The 21,241-nt window shown below is 44.1% G+C and overlaps 1 protein-coding gene across 8 annotated transcripts in view; it reads right to left on the bottom strand.

The window, feature by feature from the left end:
• The window catches only part of PKIB (cAMP-dependent protein kinase inhibitor beta), a 56,048-nt gene extending 36,498 nt beyond the window's left edge, over positions 1-19,550 (bottom strand). For 2 of the 8 annotated variants that reach the window (XM_055810205.1, XM_055810209.1), the window contains exon 1: positions 18,902-19,050. The gene's annotated coding sequence lies outside the window, so the exon portion shown is untranslated. Of the gene's footprint in view, positions 1-12,630; positions 12,731-13,552; positions 13,580-15,479; positions 15,511-18,720; positions 18,868-18,901; positions 19,061-19,415 lie in introns of those variants that run through there. The other 6 variants (XM_055810207.1, XM_055810210.1, XM_055810204.1 and 3 more) reach the window with 6 other exon arrangements.
• Positions 19,551-21,241: the final 1,691 nt, after the last annotated feature.

The raw sequence follows: 21,241 nt of genomic DNA, 5'->3' as shown, positions 1-21,241 counted from the left end.
CATGAAGGATATTGGCAGGCATGATTTCCATATTGTAAACTCCTATTTGAGAAGTTTATCTTTCAAAAATGGATGGAGTTTATACATTTGCACATTTTTACCATTTCCAGACACAGAGATAGGTGGGCTCTACATCTGAACAGATAAGGAAGGACAATTTAATTTCTGATCTCATGTTGTCAACTAGCTACACAACTTGTGTCATGAGCATTACCTGAAGCGAAATATGTTTAAAAATGCCATTTCATGACTTCTTTTATCAATTTTAAAAGAATGTCTATAGCTGATCAGTAGATTATCTTATGCTTAAGCCACATCTACTTACAGTTGTAGCTCTTTACCAGTAACTTGTGTAAGCAAAAGCATTCTACTACTTTCAAAAGAAATTTCACAGATGCAGAGAGAAAAAAACATTTTCCATATCCAGTGTTATTAATACTTATTGATAAGCATCTCAAACTCAAAATCTGTTGTAAACATTCAGGAACGAGCACCACAAAGCAGCTTGTTTTCAGCAAAAGAAAAACAATTTTTCAAAAACAAGTCCATCTACATTATAAGGCTTAATTAAGCATTTTTTCCTAAACAGTCCTGGCTGTAAGTGTCTACTGAATTACTTACTGATTTGCAGAACTGCTGAATATCTGCACTTCTCCTATGGGATCTCTAAGAACTTAAGTTAAAAGATACAGTGTAAAAATAATCTATTTTAATTAGGCTTTAGTTTTAATTACACAAGTTCACATGTTTTGTTAACATGTATTTTCTTTGGATCTTGAAATACGACGTTAAGAAGCTCTGCTTTCCTTCTCAATAGGATCTTAAAAATCACCAGGACTGTTTCTGTTTCTTCCAGAGCTGTTACTAGTTCTTGTTTCATTCTTTTCTTCTGGGACATCTCAATGTATACCTTCTGAAAACAAGAGCAGGTAGGTGATCTGAAGGTTGTTCACCACCCTTCAGATAATGAGAAACATTATTTCTATGAGCAACGTTCCTGCCTTCAAAACTGCTTACTCTGCAAAGCGCTGGCAAGACCCCTGTATACCTGAAGTGGACAGGAAAGCAATGGATACAGCTGGGGTAGGTATAAAGAGACAATTACACCAGCTAGCAATGAAAGGTAGCAGTGACACCCAAAAGAAAGCTGAATTACAGCAGCAGTCAGGCTTAGCTTTGAGAAGACTGGCTATCATTCTGGATGTCCTTCCCCTGGATAAGATCTCTGTCAGAAGCCAACACTGCAAATTCCCACACCACAGATTTATGGATTGCTTTACATGACACGTGATCTTGGCATTTCAAATGTCCTCAGAATCAGCAGGCAACAAATATCAATTGTTTCCAAGACAGAACTTGCCTGATGTCATGCAGGTGGCTTCAGGAAACAATTTCTGGCTCTCTGTGACAAATCTATCCTGGATCTGAAAACTGGGTTCAATCTAAAGAGATGACTGAGAGGTCCAGGAGGTAATTAATAACATTGAGAAGGTCATTTAAAAAAAATACAGAAGAAAGCAAAATCTATTAACAGCTATTAAACACAAAGATCCTGTATCTGGCTCAAGTAACCCATGAGCTAGCTGCTGAGCACTGGACACATGGAGAATACACAAGGGGAAGTACTTTCATCTGCTCATAGTGTTTTTCCTAGGCACTTATTTTTGACCTTTCTCAGCAGCAAGGCACTATGCAGTAGATAGCCATTTGATCTGAACGAGTTCGACTGTTCTTATGCTCTGGAGGAGAATACAAAAATAAAGATAATAAAAATACCCACCCACTCCCAAATTAAATCCTTATTATGTCAGCTCAAAGCAAATGGAAAACTTCCCTCCCATACCAAAGAGCAGGGCAAATAATTTAGTCAACACTGATTTAAGAAAACCGATTCCTTTCTGACACCCAAGCAGTGGAACAGCACAGCACACCAAGATTTCTAATCCAGTGTTTGCTGCCCAGTGCTGTGGCAGGGCAGAACATCAAGTTTCTAATGAAGAAGACCACAAAACCACTCGGTTTTGATTTCCACCTCCAGAAGCTTCTGTGTGAGACCACTTCCAACTAGCCCCACAGCAATCCCCTGCAGAGGGGAAGGACTAGTTCCTCCTACGGCAAGAAGTCAAACAAGTCTGCTGATTTTGGAGAGGTAGAAAGCAGAATCTGAAAGTGGAAAATTACAAGGGTATTTCGGGCTAATAAGACATTACAGCTTTCCGATGAAAATGGGAAAGGATCCCATTAACTGTTCATTCAGCTCAGTTTTTTTTTTTTATTTCAAAGAAGCATTAGACAATGAAAAAGCACTCTGAAGATTGAAAGAGCTCAATCAGAAAAGAACATAATATCAATTTTGTCTTCCTGTTGAAACCGTCTGACCCTTCCACTTGCACTGAACTCTGCTTGAATGGTAAAATGGGAGGTTTCACAGCACACAGACATGAACACACAAGTTTTTGCATATTGATCATCCCCGAAGCCCAGCAACTCTCCACTGGTCGCTGCAGAGGCAGCCCTGCAGTGCTGCAGGGCAACAGGAGCAATCAATCCCTGAAGCAGTGCTCTTTAAAGCAAGGTGATGCTGAGGAAATCTAAAAGTCAAATGCCCCAAAGAATCAACACCTGCTCTCCTGTCTACAGAGACATCCCTGACATCGGGCAGTCAGGAGATGACAATTTATCTGCTGTATCTGCCATAAATAAAGCCATCAGCATAGATGTGAGAGCTGAAGTCAGCAGTTCCAAAACAAAATCCCTCTTTAAATTCCATGATTAGAAGACAGAGGGTGTCAGAAGCTCAGACACACCCGAGCTGCAGCTTGAGGTCACTTGCCAATGTTCAGCTGAAGCAATCTGCCAGCACACCAGGGCTTGCCAAAAGTTAAATGGCATTTGGAGGTGAGGGGAAGGCAGTCCCAGGGAAGACTGAATCATAATCTGATCCCTGCAGAGGTGGAGAGGGACAGTAGAAATGGAAAAGCATTTTCTTCAGTTTTTGTTCTTGCACTGTGCAGGGCAAACACAGCCACAGCCTAAGGGAACCCCTCAAGGTTAGAACTGCACTCTTAGCTGTCCCGGGAACAGCACCTCTGCAGAGAGCAGGGGAGGGAAAGCAGGAATCATTAAACCCCAGCCTTAATCTCTGCATACTCCATTATACCTTCATCCATCAAATGGGATTTTTACAGTTGCTCTGCAAGCCCCCCTGCAAGACTCCTTGGAGCTATCAGGAGGGGAATGCAATTTTACACATCATGAAAACACAGTGTTTATATTTGCAGGTAGCAAATAACAAAAACAGGAAAAAAAGATATATAACTGGTGTCAATGGCATAAGGATGATAAGCCTGAAGAGAAGAAAGCGTGTTTGAAAACTGCTGTCCTATGTCCAGATTCACCGCTGAATCCACCATTCATCTTCCCCTCCCCAATTTCATGTCACTTTATCATCGCATCTTCTCCTCCCTTTCCCCTCAACCAAAACTGTTCTGCACAAGAACTACTACTTTGTTAGCACAAGGGTCTCCATCACACAGGCTCCATAATCACCTTTGCTAATATTTCTCTTTCAACCTAACAGGCTGTGACTGACTGCATGTTATTCTACATCTGGTATCACTGAGATCAAACCTGAAATAAAACAACGGAAGGAAGCCTTGGCACACTGTGTACCCAAGGATATCACACTGATGATAACTGAAGGTCACCTCTGGATTCAGTGTGCTGTGAAACCAAACCCCAGGCAATCTGGTGGTGTTTTTGCTCTTCTCTCTGCTATGTATACCACCTAAGTCACGGGAGACAGCTTTAGCAGCCTGAAAGTGAACATAATTCTGATGTTACTTCACCAGGTCCATTACCCCTGGTCCATCTTTCTCTCAGGGATGCACAGCAACAGCATTCTCTCTGTTCATTCCAATAATGAAATCTTCCCTTTACTCATATTAAGTAAAAGGACAAATGCACTGGCTTATTCTTATCACAGTTCAGATGTCAATATCTACACAAGGATATGTTTGGGCCACACATCAATCAACAATGGAGCTTTACAGTGACAAACAGGCAGATCTACAGATTTTTTAATTGCCCTTGGTATGGGGGACATCACCAAAGAAAAAGCAGAGCCAGCGCACCACTGTGCTGCAGAGAACCATCTGACAGGCCAATGCAGCCAGGCACAATTTATAACAGATATTCTGAATTATATCAGAAGCCAAATTCACCCTCATTTACGCTAAAGCTCAAGAAGGCAGACAGGCACCAATACAAGACTCTACCCTTCAAGTCCTGAGTGGTCCATTACCTAGGCATTAATGACCTGTGGGTCTAAGCTGGCTAAAAGTACCTCTTGAGGCAGGAAGCTGTTCTTGAAAAAGCTGCCAAATTCTCCTAAGGATGCAATGCTTCCAAAGAAATGCATAAAATCCCAACAGAAATAGAATAGGGTAGGATACATCTCAGAGAAATTAAGAGACGCATAGCATAGACCTCAAGATTTCGTGTATTTAGCCAAGTTTCTTTCAGAGTTTTATTCAACATCAGAAAAATATTGATGCATACCAATTCAAGCATGCCTATTGCCAGTAAAGGATGTCCAAGCTCTACAGCCAACTTCTTATACAGTACTCTTGAGTTTTCTCACTATTTTTCCTTAGTAATTTTTTGCTTCTCCAAGACTCCTCAGGGCAGCATGAAGGAGACAGCAAGTATTTAGCAGCAGTATCGTGTCTTCAGAAGCACAAAAGCTACCCTGCCACAAATACCATTGGTCAGTGGTTTGTGCCTGACACTCAAGCTCCTACCACGCATTCTTTTTAGGATGCATCAGTCAGCCGGTCCTACACTGTCCTCTCAGTTTTCATGCTTGCCAAGTTCCATGAGCTAATATGTGATTCTTTAAGAGATGTGCATTTTGAACACAGCTGGGAGCGGACTGTCAAAACACTCAATATATATATGAAAACTGTATCTGTATGAAGAAAAGGGGAGCAACATCTACAAATGAACTGCTCTCCTGGAACTGTGGTCTTTCAACTACAGAATTGGATGATGAAAAACGGGTACCAGATACCAAGAAATGTCACAGACAAAATAACATCATCAAAACAGAATGAGCTGCAAGTTCACACTAAGTTCTTTACCAGTGCAAGTGGCAATTTTCTCTGAAGCTGTAAACGACTATAAAAAGAAAAATCGAAGTCAGGATATACCAATAGCCTTTCTGAGATTTCATGCAGTAAAAAAATATGCTGAACCTACATATCCAGGGAAGCTGTATTTAGTAGAGTGTGGTTTCAAGTTGCTTGCTGTGACCTGAAATAGTTCAATGGACCTGGAGGAGTTCAGTGGCTGTAGAGAAAAAGAAATTGAGTGAAACAACAGTGCCTGGTCGGTGCGATGGCAGAACACTTGTGTTGTGCAGCATGCTTTACATATGTACCAAATAAATGTTTCTGGGATCATAAACTTTCTCACAATCAATTTCCATCACCACCTGCTGGGCACAACTGAACACAGAGTACCTCACTCATTTGCCTCATTAGAACATAAACTCCTCAGTCTTTCAAGAAACTTCCCTGGTGACACAGTTGTCTGTTCTGCATTTTGAAGGCTTCATCTCATAACTCCGAAGGTAACATTTCCCCATTTTAGAGAGAACAAGCTGGAGATCTGTAAGAAAACCTGCCCCTGCCTCACAGATCCCCAGGTGAAGGATGGTCTCCAGCCACAGGGGAACACTTCCAGTGCAGGGTGCCCCATAACCAGCTGGCAGGAGCCTCACCACGAAACCACAGTGTGGAGGGATCTGGGGGTTGCCACAGCCTAGACCCTGGCACAGATCAGCTCTGACAGCCAGATGTGGCTCATCAGCAGGCTGGAGAAAAGGCTGAAGAACTGCGCAGCAGTTTGGGCCACAAGCGGCCACAAATCCACCAATCTTAGGTGGGGGCATGAGGCTGAAGCCAACAGTATGAACATTTAATGCATGCGATATGACAAGCAGCAGACAAATAGCTGCAGACCTTTCTCTCCTTCCCCATTTCCCACACTCTTGGATGTGGAGAAGGAGGTACTTGCTGCGTCGCTGGGAGGTACCGCTACACCGCACATCAGCATCCGGGCTTTGCCCAACCTCATTCAGGATTCATTGGATAGCTCCCCGCGCTATTCAATCCCAGAGAAACAAACCCAAATAAAAGATCGGGGTTGCAAGGTAAAAATGCCTTTCAACATCAAGTTGTGAAAGATAAGAAAGGTTTAAATGAATTTCTGAATTAGAAATTATCAATTTGGTGGTGTAATAGAAAAGCTCTTTTGATCTGTTTGGGTTTTTGTTTGTTCTTTTGGGGTGGGGTTTTTTAATCTGAACCAACCATCAATCTAAAGCTCCGTACAATTCCTGCATTACCTGAGTAGGCACTGCTGGTTCAAAGCAAGGATTAGTAACAAATCTGTGCCACCCTAGAGTTGTTAAAACAGCAAGTTAGTGGATGGAAAAAGGGCAGATGTGCATCTGATAACTAAAACGACCTTTCCTACAGATTTCCAGGTTTGATTATCGGTATCTTTTTTGGTTATACAGATCCACTGGTACACTGTAACACCACAGCTCTTCCTAAATAGCGGAGATGAGAATAGAATAAGTCCTTACCACCAAAACAGAAGCCACCTCACACACTGCAATTCAGTACTGCATATACAGTACAAAATAGTGCAACACCACCGGCACAATTTTATTCTTCTGAACAGTCAAGATACTTTAATAAAACCTGTGAAACCCAAGCACCAGTACCAGTTCTAGCATTACATTGTTGAGTATGGAGCAATCTTTCTGTGGGAAATTTATGACCAGAGGAAATGTACTAGCCTTGGTATTTTTATAGTATCCATTCATTTTTTAACAGAGGAGGGGGAGATCCAAGATTTCAAATGCTATTCAAAGTGCCCTCTGCCTTGAAGAAGGAAAGTAACCTGCACCGGAATGCCTGCTGCAGCTCCCAAAACATGAGATAACCACACCCAGGTACAACTGCTGTTGCCAAGTCATTTAGTCAGCCACCCTTCTCCTCAATGGACTAGAAGTATTCACCAGGTCTCATTAAATTCATCCTGCCCAGTTTGGTTGTAACACCAAACCATCCCGATCTCTTACCTCACTTTCTGCCCAGTAGCATTGATGCCCATTGCCAAAGTCACAGCGCACAGCCCCAGGGCCAAACGGCACACAGCGGGGGACCCTCAAGCCCTTTCCACGTGCCTCAGACCTTGCCCCCCAAGCCACCCGCTGGCCTGTCACCCTAGCGCTGCCCCCTCCCACCGGCGGCTGCCCTTCCCAAGACGTTCAAGTGAACATACTGCAAACCCAGCACCCCAGACGAGAAGTACAGACAGTTCATGAGCTATTTTTCAGCAATTTATCACCAAATGCAGCATGATCTGAGAAAAAAACACCCTGCTATTTTTGTTCCTCTGATTTAGAAAGTGAGAGTCCAATTTTCTCCAGAAAACAGATGCTACAGAATTAGTGGTGGCTTTCTCCTTGTATTTTGTTCACGGTTTAAACATTCAAACTGGAGTCTCAGTAAGTGTTTGTTGAATGTTTAGCACAGTTAATCTCTGTTTTTATTTAGAGAAGTATCATTTCAAGATGTCAGAGTTCACCAACAAATGCTAAGCACCATGTTCGTGCAGCATGGCATTTCTCCTAGGATCTACACAACTACAGAGCTGTAACTGGAAACGCCTTTTTCTCCTGAGTGGCAGCTTTTACACTGAAACATAATTAACAATATAACACATCGCTGCAGCTCCTCTGCAGCTACCATTTGCAAACAAACTGGTGCTAATCTCTGTCAGATCCCAGCATTGCTTTCTCCTCAGCTTCCCTTCCTCCTCACCTTCCTCCCTCCCTAAATTCAGAGACAGAAATCTACAGGAAAATGTGTGAAGACACTTTCTGAAGAGATGTAAAATGGAGAACAGTGTCTGCTATGTTCCTGACTCAAAATAAGCCTATGTGCCTTTTATGCAGTCCATATGCTTATTTTCTTAACAATTTTTGAAACTCCCATACCGATACCAGACATGACCATGCCATAATATTTTTTTCCTCAGCTTCAGGGGTTTTTTCCCCTGAGGATTCACTCCTCTGAACAAACCCAGAACAGCTCCAGCCCCTCCTAAGTTAGGTACTGGCTGTGCTGGTGCTGTGCAAGCACAGCTCCAACACCACCAAGCTGTTTTTAGCTCCCACGCTGCCCGAGGCTGAGCATCTTCCCCCTCAACACATCCCATTTAGTGATGAGCCATCTATCCTCATGCTCTTGAACTCTGTACTCCCTCTTAAGAGAGCAAGCCTTAAGAAGGCCTCCATCAAAAGAGCATATCTCTACGTAGGCTCCTACCATGGTCTTTGCCCTAAAACATAGGATAGGTCAACATGGACACTGGAAAAACAGGACTAGGTCTTATCCTGCACATACTTTGTTCAGCTGTCTAGACTGGCTCATTGTCTGCTGGAGCAGCTCAGAGGAGTGGAGCCAGAACATCCTGCCAGCTCCTGGTAAGACATCCGAGCAAATATCCCCATTTTGGGAAAAGTTTCATTTCAAATGATAATCACGTCTCACCTTTGACGGGCTCCTGCTTTACGAAGCCTAAACTGCTGGACCACCTCACTTGTCACAGACACAACTAAGCCATCTGCTGCCATCTATACATCAAATGTGGCTCCCGTCAGATGGCAGCTTGGGCTGTCAGCCTCACTTTTCTTCCTCTATGAAATACCGACATTGGAAAGTCTTAACAAGGAAACTAAGATTACAGGAAACATCCTTCGCTCCAGAGACAGCAGCGCCGGCTGTTATCTCTCTTCTCCAGTTCTCAACCAGGAACAGTGGGAACAAATGTATTCGATCCTACCCTGCATGGTAGGATTGTAGGTAGGAATGCAGGTAGACCTACAGAAAGGTCTGGGCTGGAAATCCCAGCTTTTTGGTGGCCTTAGTCACATGCAACAGCATCAGGAGGATGGGGAGAGTGGTGGTGGGGAGGCGCTGTGCTGTCTAAAATTTAAATTGACCTTTTTTTTAATCTGCTTTGATTCACCTCTAATCTTACACACTTTTTCCTAAGTTCTGAAAAGGTACAGAAGAAATGAGGCCAAAATACAGAATTAAATAGTTACCATTTCCTTTCAAAATGTTTGCTTAGAAAACTTACATAGTTAAAGAATTTATAGTAAGCGCTGATCAAGCAATTAAGTATACTTAAAGGTTTCTTCTGTAAAAAAGTACACGTGTGAATCTCATCTTTCAGTTCTTTCACGGTATAAATATTTAAGTTTAAGCAATAGAACTTCAGGTTCTAAGGTTCACAGATATCTAAAGAACATGCAACTTTGAAGATCATTATGATGTGAAGCTTTAATTGATTTTTTTAGTAGTCAGAATCAAGAGGCAGATGCCACTCCATGTGAACCTGCAAAATAGGTCAGCTGGGCAAATTTGTTCAGCTCTCTTCTACACTCTTTAGACACTTCCCCAATTACTACTTCTTTCTAAAGAGGCATCCAAAGTTGTTCTTTGTATGACATAATTTAACTCTCTACAAAGGCTGGCTTGTTAACCACTCAATTAACACAGTGACTATACAGTTGAATGTCTTATTATATCCACTCAAGATAGCTAACATTTCATTTCTGTGTCAAGATGCAACAATTATTACAGTTCACTCAAACCAAGAATTTTTTTCTCCTTAAATGTGATTATAGCAAGTAGGTTCCCATTTGGAATTATTTTAATAATCAGTAATGCTAAATGAATTAGCATCATGAATTAATATTTACTTATTTTACTTCCAAAACTTTCTAGAACAGAAAGAATATACTGATTTTATTGGGAAATCTGAAAAACACATTGTCCCATTCTGTTTTACTTTGAAGTGCTACTTAACAGCTACCTGCAAGTAATGAGAATCTGGAAGGAGAGAAGAAACATAAAAGTGAGTTATCCCATTAATAAAAGGAACTGCATGGACAGCATGTACGCTCTCTTCAAACTACAAATAACAAAACTACAAATTCAGAACAGGAAAAGCGAGCATTGCCTTTTCAGTAAGTCTTCTTCCTACAGGCATTGTGCTCTGGCTCTCTGCTGTACGCATTCCACATTCAAATGGGAAGCTTCCAACCACATCAATAACAGGATGTTTCCATTAGGAATCGGCTGACATTTATTTTTATTCAGTTAAATTCCTTCCGCAATTCTAGCTTTTTCCAGCAAACAAATGCAAGTTCAAGTGGAAAGAAAACAAATACTCCTCCAACGATCACACACTCATCTTCTTCAGCTTTTGTAAGCTCTCCGAGGTAAACAGCAAGCACTTCTAATGCCAGTTTCTGAGTAATAACAGGGAAGAGCGATGAGGTGATTGAAAGCACCACTGGCTTCTTAATGCAAACACTTTTACACTACTTAGGGAACACACGTTCAATCACTACTTATGAAAAAGCTTTGACAACACAGAGAGGAGCTTTTTACTTGTTGTTTGTTAAACTGAGAGGGTATCTATTATAGAAGCAGTTGGTTTTATTGTACATTTTTAGCATTTTTTTGTTAAACAGAAACAACCCACGACCTTAATAATGCATTAGTCAATGGCTGTCTTCTCTGGAGACTTCATTATCATGAGGTTTCATGGCACTCCAGCTCTTCTGAGAAGACATTCAGAGAAAACGTAAGAAGGGTAGTATAGAATTTCTAACACCTGAGCTTCCCAAGAAGAAAACCAATTGTGATATGTTAGAAGAACCTCATCCTCACTGAGGGACCTTTCTTTAATCAAAATCACACCATTGCGCATGGATGCCTTCTTCCAAGAAAACAACAGGATCATTGTTTTGTTTTTGAACACAGAACATAAATATCACACTAACACTTTAGCAAAACATGTTTACGACATCCCTGCATATTTATGGTACTATATCATGCCTTGGAGAAAGCTTTTCTTAGGTGAACAAAACTAGCAGCAAACTGAATTAGACTTGGAGCCTGAAACGGAGCACGCGCAGCACACTTAGAAATGATTTTACAACATCGAATTTAACCACATTTAAGATAGATGATATTGGCAAGGTATTTAAGGCAGGGACTGCAAACCGCTATGCTGTTGTAAGCGCCTAATTGTTATTCCTTACTAAAGGTACCGTCACTGGCCTTCTTCCAGTCTGGGAAATAAGGGTCTCCCTTCCCTTGTATATTTTTCATGCATAGATGGTAGCAAGGACTTTGCAGTGCTTTTCAGAGGCTCAGCTTTGAACTTGGAATGATAGGGTCACAGACAGCTCAGGCTGGATGGGACCTCAGGAGGTCCTGGTCTGGCCCTGCTGCAGCAGCTCAGTGCCAAGGTCAGATGGGGCTGCTCAGGGCTGTGCCCCCTCAGGGATGGAAACTCCCCAAGGATGCAGCCAGCACAGCCTCCCCGGGCAGCCTGGCCTCTGCCTCACTGGGCCCAGGGGAAAGCCTCTTCCTTGCACACCATCTGAGCCTCTTCTGCTTGGTCCAACTGACGCCCCTTGTCTCTGGCTCCCTCTTCTTGACCACCTCCCTGCAGCTACACAGGTACGGGGTGGGGGGTGGGGGGGGTGGGGAGGTGTGGACAGCCCCTCTGGAGCTGTCTCTCCCCAGGGCTGAGCCAGCCCCATTCCTCAGCCTCTCCTCACAGGGCAACTGCTCCAGCCATGACCATCGTGCCTTTGATACTCTAGGAAATGGCTCCTTCCCCAAAGGAAGGTGCACCCTGTTTTACAGGGGAACAGTAAGGTGAGTCACACTGACAGCCCTTGGCAGCTCCACAGCATCATCTGACTCCTGGCGTCAGCAGTAGAGCCACGTTCCCGCGTCCAAGCGTGGCTCTGGCTGCAGGCAGGATTACAGCTAGACCAGTGTCTAGTCTTCCAATTACAAATTATCTTTGTAAGAGCACCCCATTCACGCTCTGGAAGAAGCGGCCACAGAAATGCAAAGTGCTGCTTGGCTCCTCAGATCCAGGGCGGCTTGCCCTTTTTGCAGGACAGTCTATAAAGCCAAGCCTCCAAATTTTTATTCATACAGCAGCAGAAAAGCTCCAGCACTACCGCTATATCCTGGATTTAAATTAAGATGAAGTGCTGTATGATCACTCAACACCTTGTTATATCATCTGCCAAGGCTAACAACGCTATTCACAACTGGCTAAGCCCCAAGAAACATGTATACCTCAGGTATTAGGCAAACCGCATCCTTCTGCTTGGTACCGAGGGGGAAATTCTGGTTACATTTCAAATATTATTTACAGAACTGCTTGTCCACTCAAAGACAGAAGCTTTAGACATTGTCTTCCTGCCTTCTGCTTCCTTTAGTCCTCCTATCTAACCAAACCCTGTTCACAACAGACAGAAGAGACCTGCCAAGGTCTCCATATAAATACCTACAGGACAAAACTTGCCAACGCTATTTAATGGAAACTCTTTTAATTAAGGACTATAAAATCCACCTTTGTAGATACTAATTCCTTATGAACAAAGCATACCACATATTGCCCAAGAATTAAAGCTACTTTTTATGAGGCAGAGGGAGGGCGTAGACTTACCTTAATGATAATCTCTTTGGCATAACACAGCAATATGTCACAGAGCACTTTCATTACTTAGTATGAAATATATAACAGCTGCCAACAATTCTGCTTCTGTCTGAAGAAAAGCAAGATACTTGTAATGAAATTACAAATATCGATGGGTGAAGTGCTCAGCTAGAGGATACAAATGATACAAGATTCAAAACTAGGCAAAACAGAATTTAAAGGAGGTGTCAAGCCTCAGCAAAAGCGAATACTTTATCCAGACAGAGCACATAGTTGCGTGCATTTTCTTAATGTCTGCCCGATATCTCAGCCTCAGTCACTAGACATCATACAGAGATCACGAAATACCATACTTCCAGGTATTTTCTGTAGCATACACAAATATACACACAGCCGCAGAGCTTCCACATAAACACTCCCTAGGATATAGGATAACTCCAAGATGTTTCCTTATCAGAATGTTACATCATGGGGAAAAATGTTCACACTTTAATGCAGTACCACCCTGAAAGTATAAAGAAGTAGCACTATTAAAAGCTCTGGGGACACAAACTGAAACATCCTTCCTCCCTTATTCTCCTCATATTCACTTTTGATGGTTGCTTTTCTTTTAAGGCTTATCACACAGGTACTGCTAACCGTTTTTTATTCACAACTAACTCAAAATACTGTTAAGAGTATCCTAGTGACATTACTCTTCAACAAGTCAGCCTGCTCTATCAGGGATAATAACCACAAGGACCAAACCCAGAGATGTGAAGGCATTAGTCTTGTAAAAACAGCTTGTGTACTCCAGTGATGTTCGCTTTAATATTTGTTTTTATTGACCTGCCTGCTTCTCTTTCCACAAACGGAGTTGCAGGATGTCAATCCAAACCATGGCTGACTCTAAAGAAGGGATTTTCATTGCAGAGGAGGAAGCTGTACCTACCCAAGAGGTGATGAATGCAGTACATCTTCCAAGGGCATTTTAACAACTCTGCAGCTGCATTACGAAACACAGTTACAGGTTACTCAGGAGCTTATGGACAAACTTAGGAGTTTCCTACAGAAGTTTGTAAAACAGTTTCAACGGTAATAGAAAAAGGCTAAAAGAAAAGGCTGCCCATTTGCCCACAAAGGCTGGAAAGCAGCATAAATTATTCCCCTGTTCTGCATCAGCAGGTGTTTAGACCTGCAAACATAAACAGTACTGTGCACTACAAACCACTTCACCCTCCCCTGTCAGATGCAGTATGTGGACAGGACAGGGAAAGCTAACGAAGAGGCAAGTAATGTGCTGCTATCATTACGTATGCAGCAAAAACTGACTGATCTGGATTAAGGAAGAAAAAGGTAAGAAGTGCTCTCTGATCTGCAGTTGTTTCTCTGGGATCTTAAGGAAACCACAGAGAATGGAAGGTTTTTAATTAAGAGCTGTGTCCTTGCAACACAACCTAGCACTGAACTTCCCCCCCGTCTGGGGTCTGCACAGAAAGGTGTGTGCCACTTACCAGGCAAGCACACGCAGAAAACTTTCTGCTGCATATATTCAGCGCTTACTGTGCTTTGGCAAGCTAGCTGAACACCTCGCACCTGACACACCTCCACACTCAAAGGCTGCTCAAGGCACACATCTTCCCATGGGCAGTGCAAACCTGACCCAGCTGGTAAAATCATCATCTCCCTTCACTGATCCTGTTTCTTTAGGCTGTAGTCAGATGTGCTGCCTTGGCCGCAGCAGAACCATGTTAAGGGGGGCTCCTGCTCTCAGCCCAGCTGGTGGCTTTCCCACCCCAGCCCATCCCCCTGGCCTCTGGGCAGGGGCCACCCTACTCTCTGCAGGATGTCACTGCCCTTCTCCAGCCTGCCAAGGTAAGAGTATGGGTTTGCACACCTACCCAATCTGTCACAGTGGTACAAGTTAAAGACTTCTCCTGGAAGGATTTAATGATCCCTTGAATGCATCTTAACTGAAACAGACTGGGTAGCACCTACGTATGCTTCTGCACTCTGCGTTTCTGGGAGTGTTGCAACTGCTGGTGAGGGGTGGGGGGTGAGAAACTGCTGTGGGAGTTGACTCTTAAACCAGCTGGGAGGCACACAGCCCAGCCTGGCTGGTGGCAGCTCCGCCGGGTGTGGAGAGCGGGACTGCCAGGAGGGGCCAGGTCCTTGTGGCAGGGAAGGAAGGATGTTTGGCTCCACTGAAATGCAAGAAGGTGAGGCAAGGCAAGATCTTACATGAGCATATGGGCTTGTTCCCAGTGAAAAAGATGCTCTTGTGCGCCTCATTCCTCCTCTTGCTAATGTAAACCAGGAGAAAAAAGTCAAATGTAATTGCTATACAAGCACAGTGTTCTGTCTTTAGTGGGGAATGCAGGCTTTAACAATATATAAACGATTTCTAAAAGACGCAAAGGAAAGCTTCGTGCAACTTGAATGCAAACAAATATTTTAAAATAAATAAATGTTATCTACTAAACACTTTATTAAATTGCTTCCATTTATATATGTACATTCATGCCCAGAGAGCAAGTCCAGCTGATAGGATTTCTGCAATAGGAAAAAACCCTAGCAAATCAAGGTACTACACTATTCCTACAAAACAAAATGGAAACACACACACACCCCAAACCACCAAAACCAAAAAAACCCCACCCGCAGCAATTTTATAGGGAGGTAATGAAAGAGAGAAGAATGACAAGTATTGTGATGGTATTAGTGCTGGAAAGACAAGGAGAAAATGTGCAATTACACATAAATATAGCTCTTACCTTTAGTTATGTAACAGAACAAATAATCAGAACAATAACCACCACTTAGAAGACAATAAAAGCAGTGCGTATTTATAAAGGTCTTGCTAGATAAACTCACAATACCTTTTCATGTTTCTCTTCCATTATCCTTCTCCTGTAATGACATGGGGACAGTGTTAGAGCATCCCGCTGTGCGGAGAAAGCAGAAGAGGACATTCGACTGCAGCCATAACCAGAAGAAACAGTAGTGGCAGCAGGAAGCAAACTAAAGTCTCATCCAAAACTTGTAAGCAATTCAGAGAAACTGACTGTGGAAGGAAGTAGTTTTTATTGTGACGACAGTAACTGAGTGTTTGCACTGAGCCAAGATGACAAAAGAAAATTACTGCACCATCGACTATCAACCCTGTACCTAGAAGTGTTAAATTATGGGCTAGGAACAAAAAGTTAGTTTTTGAAGTTGAGGAACAGTGTTTATATGTATCTCATATACAGAAACATCTCAGACAAACAGAGCTTATTTGGAGAAGAAAAAGCATGATCAAAACTTCCCAAGACTGCACTCCCAAGGAGCAAAGAAATTGAAAAATATAATCACCAACCCTTGAGTAGTAGCAGACGCTATGAAGCTCAGAATCCTATGGATCACCAGATGAATTTTCTGATGTCTAATAAGCTGAATGCTTGCTACAACTCTTCCTTCAGTGGGGGCATCAACCTCATCTCTCTCATCTCCCTGGTCACCAGCAGTCTTGAGGTTTGTAAGAATTTCATCACTTTGAAATCTCTACTCTTCTATTTATATCAGTTGAAATTGATGCCCCGGGGTAAAAAATTACTCTGGGGCAATGAGGGGAGCTATCAGTCAAACAGCATTATTATTATTTTAGCTTCATCTCCTTAGGAAACCAGGTTGAAAAGAATATAGTCAGGACCAAAGGGAAGAAATAACAAACAGAAATCTCAAATAGGAAAATTTTCTAAAACCAGAATTATTAAGTCAAGTGCAGAACACATTATTTCATGTGAGGAAAGCCAGATTTGGAAGGTTTTCATATCAGATCACCATTTCTGACTTTCTAGGATTTCTGCAAAGCCATACTCTTAAACCATTCTAATGCTGATGTTTTACTGTCCAAATACTTCTGCCAGAAAAGATTGCTTAGATTTACTTTTGTAATTCTTCCCTTTCAGTGCTGGTGGTTATCCCATAAGTCTGAGTAGCCGACCTGGATGCCACAGAGTGGCACAAATCAAGCCATCCACCGGAAATCCTGCATTGTTTCACTGCTCACAAAACTGTTTGAGGGAATAAGGAGCATGCTAGGGAGACGCAGTAAATGGAGGCTCTCTGGGCATCAAGATATGGAGACCACACGGAAATTTCCCTTGCTTTTTCCCCAAAACCAGCCAAGAGGGATCCATGCCCAGAGAAGTGAGCAAGCTCCTGGAGCAACTTCACCAGAAAAATCAGTGAAGTCCCACGTACAGTCTCTCACAATAGTGATCTTTAGCTGATGGAGAAAACTACACGTATGATTCTTCACAGATTCATCCCAGGTGTTAGAAATCGAAGGAAGCAGGAACATTCCAAATGATTCATTAAAAACACTTGTCACACTAACAGAAAACACAGTTTGAACAGGGCATATCAATAAATGGCCACAAGGGAACAATTTTGCACTTCCAGACAGATTAAAAATGTGACCTGGCTGAGTTTCTCTCTCTCTCTGCATTTCATGATTTGCATCAATATCTTTTAAATTTGTCAAGATTTTGAAGGTCATGTATATTTTTACAGCATACTGATCTATGTTATGCTGCTTTGCTTAGATTTGTTATAAGACAAAAAATAAAGTCGACTGGTCTCTGTTCCAACAGGGTGTATTTCAAAACCAATCTACAGAACTAAAATTTCACTCTACTAGTCCAATAAAGTGATTGCCTTTAGAAGTTATTTGGGTATTTCTAGTGACGCTTCAATTCATCTAACTTCCATATAAGTATTTTTTATCCACTACATTTCTACTACTAACATTTCATACACATCATAGCACAAACACTGAAGTTCATAATTTCAAAGGGAATATTAACAACTGAAGCAAGAAAAAAACCAGACCATTCTCATTCCCTTGACTTCTTCAGTGAGGAAAGGTAAACAAAGTGTCATGCTCTTTCCTTCAGCTTCAAGGTCTCTGTTCTGATCAAGTATTTAATCCAAACTTCTTTCTAGCTACAAAAGGTAATGAAGTTATATGGGGTAACTCAACACGCCCTATGCATTTTCACATTTATCAATACTAACCACAATACTCCCAAAGAAAGCTAGGATTTTCTTGGAATGACAGAACGCTCATTACTTTCCAAAATTCAAACCTTTAAGAACTGAGTGCATCTGTACCAACAAGACAAACAGCACACTGAAGCTCATTTTATCTACTGCTTCGGAAATATTTTTGGTACTCTTTTACTTCTTCCTTCACGCGAAGCACTTGTCTGCTCTTCAGTCCACAAATAACTTTTAACAAATGCAGAGGAGCATCATTCATAACTGAATTATGAAACAATTCTCTTACTGCCAACGTTTTGTTGCAATCAGAAAGAAAAATTCCTGCCTCGTGAGTGATCGAAGTACAAGGACAGTCCTTGCAACCAGTGATGTATTTGATTTTATAGAAACAGCCTTTGCATCAACAAACTGCAGGTTAGTTGTTCATTCTCTTGTCCGTACAACTTTAATTACGGTCCCGATGTACAAGGGTTATTTTTCAGAAATGTATTAACGTAAACGTATTAGTTACGTTAAACAACTAAGCAGTGTCACTATGTAAATAAAGCCGATGTTTTTACTCTGTAGCCTTCACGTTCTTACTACGGATTGATCTGACCATACAAACATAATTTCAGAAGGGAGACGTAGATAAAAACTGCACCTGGAGCGCTTCTGGTGGCGTTTCTGCCGGAGGAAAAGTCGTTCCAGTTCCCTGCGTGCCGAGAGGCACCTGCTCGGGGCACCCGCTCCCGCTTCCCGGGCGCTCCCTAAGGATGCCCCCAACGAGGACACGCACCCCAGCCGGTCGCTCCGGCCGCACGGAGGCACCTCGGGCACGCACCACCCCCGGCGCACCCGTGACTTATCCGCGACCACCGAAGCGCTCGGGACACGGCCGGGCACCGGACCTCACGCTCCCCGGCGCACCCCCCGCAGCCACTGGCTCTCTGCTCTCCCTCTCGGGGCACCGGGGCTGCCCGTGCCCCTTCCCCAAGCCCCGCGGTGCCGGGCCGCCAGCGGGGTGCCCAGGGCGGGCGGCCGCCGCGGGGCCGGGGTCGCTGCGCCGGCGGCCGGGGGGGACGCGCACGTTACCTGGACACGCCGCTCCGCAGGGCTCGGCCGGCGGGACCGCACCGCTGGCGGGCGCAGGGCGGGCGGCCCCTCCCGCGCTCCCGCCGCTGTGTCCGCCGCCGACACCCCCCCGGGCCGCCCGCCCGGCCGGGGCCGCCGCGCCGCTCCCCCGCCCAACTCGCCCCGCGCCCGCCGCCCTCACCCGGGCCGGAGGTGCCGCTCCCGCGGCCGGCGGGGCCCTGCCCTCAGCCCTCCCTCCGCCGGCAGCCGCGGCCGAGCCCGGAGGCGACGGGCTGCCGCGCCCGCCCTGAGCCGAGCCGCGCCGCCCCCCGGCCGGCGCGCCCGTCCCCGCCGCCCGTCCCGGCAGCGAGCGGCGCAGGGGGGCGCGGCCTCCCCCGGCGCATGAGGTGGCCGCAGAGGGGCACCCCGGGCGCTGTCGAGCCTGGCGGGGGCGGCCGGGGGGCGCCACGTCCCAAAACACCGAGTGTGGGGCGGCCCCGCTCGCCCCCACCCCGCCCCAGCTCGCTCTGCAGCCGGGAGAGGGGCCCTGGCCGGCTCCCCCCCCGCAACAGGCGTGGGTGGAGGGCTCTGCCCGCCGAGGGTCCCGGGGCCCTCCCAGAGGCACCGAGCTGTCCCTCTGCAAACTGGTGGCGGTGGCCAGAGCGGGTCCCGGTGCCCTGTGACCCAAAAACAGCGGGGAAAGACACGGCTCTTACCTGGAGCTTTGCTGGCTTTAGCCCCAGCTCCCCGCGGTACACCTGCTGTGTTGGCTGCAGTCCCTCAAACTGCACCAGCAAAGTGACACAGGACATCCTCCCGTCAGCCTGACTCAGGTGTGAAAACAATGCACAAGGGTGGCACCTGGATGTGGCCATATGTGACCCTGCGTGGCTGCAGCTTTGTTCCGTTGGCCCGGCAGAGGCGGTGGCACAGCTGCACCGGCCTGTCATCAGGCTCCTGGCCTCTGGGATGTGCCGTGATGCAGGAGCTTGAAATAATACAACCTGGGCCTGAAATCAGCAGTCTTTGCATTTGTCCTCTTAAAATGTTGCCCTCTGAAGAGTATTGCAAGTTCTCTGTCTTAATTACTGCATTTCAGTGGAAACACCTGGCATCTGAGCGTCTGTCAAGGCACCAGCACATTCCCTACAGCTGGATGTGTAGGACCATATTATACCAAACAGGCTTTGAAAGCTTCTTAAAAGATCTAGAAATGTTTAGCATTGATTTTTAAGATATTTTTTTTACATTGTACCAAAAGGACTCTAGACCATCTACTCTGAAATCCCTTCAAACTGTTTTGAAAATCTCACCACAGCCAATCCGTATCTATCTCAACCATTTCCCTAGATCCAGTCACAGCCGCGTGACAAGGAAGCAAGCACAGGGGTTTTCCATTCATACCTGATATCCTGAGAACGAGACAGATTCAGCTAAAGATGCGTATCATACCTGGGTTTTCCAGTGCTTACACTACAAACTATGTCAAGCTTTTTATCATATTTATTTATGATAAAAAATAAAGGGAGTCACAGGGTTAGAATTTTATTTCATTTTGAAATTGAAGTTGGTGTTCCTGAGCCTAAAATCCCTTGGGTTTACTTTTTATTTTTCTGGTGTGACCTAGAATAATTAGGATCTAATTTTAAGACCATGTAAGCCATGTTATTATAGTAATCCAATTCACAATGGGAATTTAAAAAACCTAATAACTCAGGTGATGGCTTAGAATTGGTTGATCTTGTGTTTTGATTAGATTGTTCCAAATGTCCTCTTAAAGTGTAAGAGCTGTAGTCTGGAGTCATGCCAATACTCCTTCTAAAATATTTTTCTTAGCATATAATTTACTATATCTCCTTTAATGATTAGTCTCTTTGTCATTTATTTTATTATTTGAGTAGATGGTTTGATTTATCAAAACCCTCTTATGACTACTATCTTTAGCTTAATGATAGAAATAACTGGCAGATGTCTTTCATTTTCTGTGGTTTAAGAAAGGTTTCTTCAGAAGAATGAACCTGAAGTTATTCTCCCATGAAGCTAGTATTTATGCTATAGATTTACATTTTCAGCAGCTCATCTTTCTGGCAGAAACTGGAATTCAGTGTGCTGATCACCTGCAGTGTTTCATTGGTGTGAGGACACATGAGGAAAGAAGAATACACCCAAGCACCACGTGTAACACCACTACAGATATTAGTGCCAAGATACAGTCCTGGACTTAGCTTGGTAATACTGCGTTAAGGCCTTGACATCTTTTTAGCCCATCTGTACGTCTTCTGAGGGAAAATCCAACCTGTGTACCCCTTCAGGCTGATGTAGTGGTAGCACTTCTGAGGTGGCATGGGATGCTGCTCACCTTTCCTCATGCAGCCAGTGTCGGCTGTGTACAGGTGGGATTTCACATGTGGTGTTTGGTGTGGAGCACTTCAGACACCTGTTCTGAATTAGACCCAGCACAAACGCCTGGAAGAATCACCTGATGCCAATAAGTGACATGGTTACTGTATGGCAACAAGTCCTTCAGGGATGTGCATGTTTC

This window comes from Falco peregrinus, chromosome 7 (genome assembly GCF_023634155.1).
Source record: "Falco peregrinus isolate bFalPer1 chromosome 7, bFalPer1.pri, whole genome shotgun sequence".
NCBI lineage: Eukaryota > Metazoa > Chordata > Aves > Falconiformes > Falconidae > Falco > Falco peregrinus.
This window is presented reverse-complemented; position numbering and strand designations above follow the sequence as displayed.